This window comes from Limulus polyphemus, unplaced genomic scaffold (genome assembly GCF_000517525.1).
Source record: "Limulus polyphemus unplaced genomic scaffold, Limulus_polyphemus-2.1.2 Scaffold69, whole genome shotgun sequence".
Classification (NCBI taxonomy): domain Eukaryota; kingdom Metazoa; phylum Arthropoda; class Merostomata; order Xiphosura; family Limulidae; genus Limulus; species Limulus polyphemus.
In genome coordinates, this window is record NW_013665679.1 from 86,958 (window position 1) to 87,441 (window position 484).

The window sequence follows — 484 nt, forward strand, 5'->3', positions numbered from 1 at the left end:
GGTTCAGCAAATTTCTTTCAGGTGACTTCAGCCTTAAAAACTGTGATGGCAGGAGCCAACATGCTGGAATTGATATTGATGCTCTGAAGACGCTTGTTGGGTCTAACCCAAGGCAACACACTCATGAAATGGCCCTGAAATTGCATGTATCTCATGAAACAATACATAAACATCTAAGGAATATGGGCAAATTCCACAAAGAAGGTGTTTGGGTGCTTCACGAACTCTCTGATGATCATCATTTCCAACGCAGGAACATTGCTTCGTCTCTTCTGGCACGTAATGCGAGTGAACCATTTTTGGACAGAATTCACCGGTGATGAAAAATGAATTCTCTATGTAAATATTAAAAGGCAAAAACAATGGCACAGTCCTAGACAAAAATAACTTTTGACCCCAAAACCTGGACTCCATCCACAGAAAGTGATGCTTTGCATTTGGTGAGACATTAAAGGAGTAACTCCTCAATCCACAGCAAACTGTC

The 484-nt window shown here is 41.1% G+C and overlaps 1 protein-coding gene across 3 annotated transcripts in view; it reads right to left on the bottom strand.

The window, feature by feature from the left end:
- Positions 1-484, bottom strand: part of LOC106465580 (SHC-transforming protein 1-like) — a 68,833-nt gene that overhangs the window by 31,562 nt on the left and 36,787 nt on the right. The window lies entirely within an intron of this gene.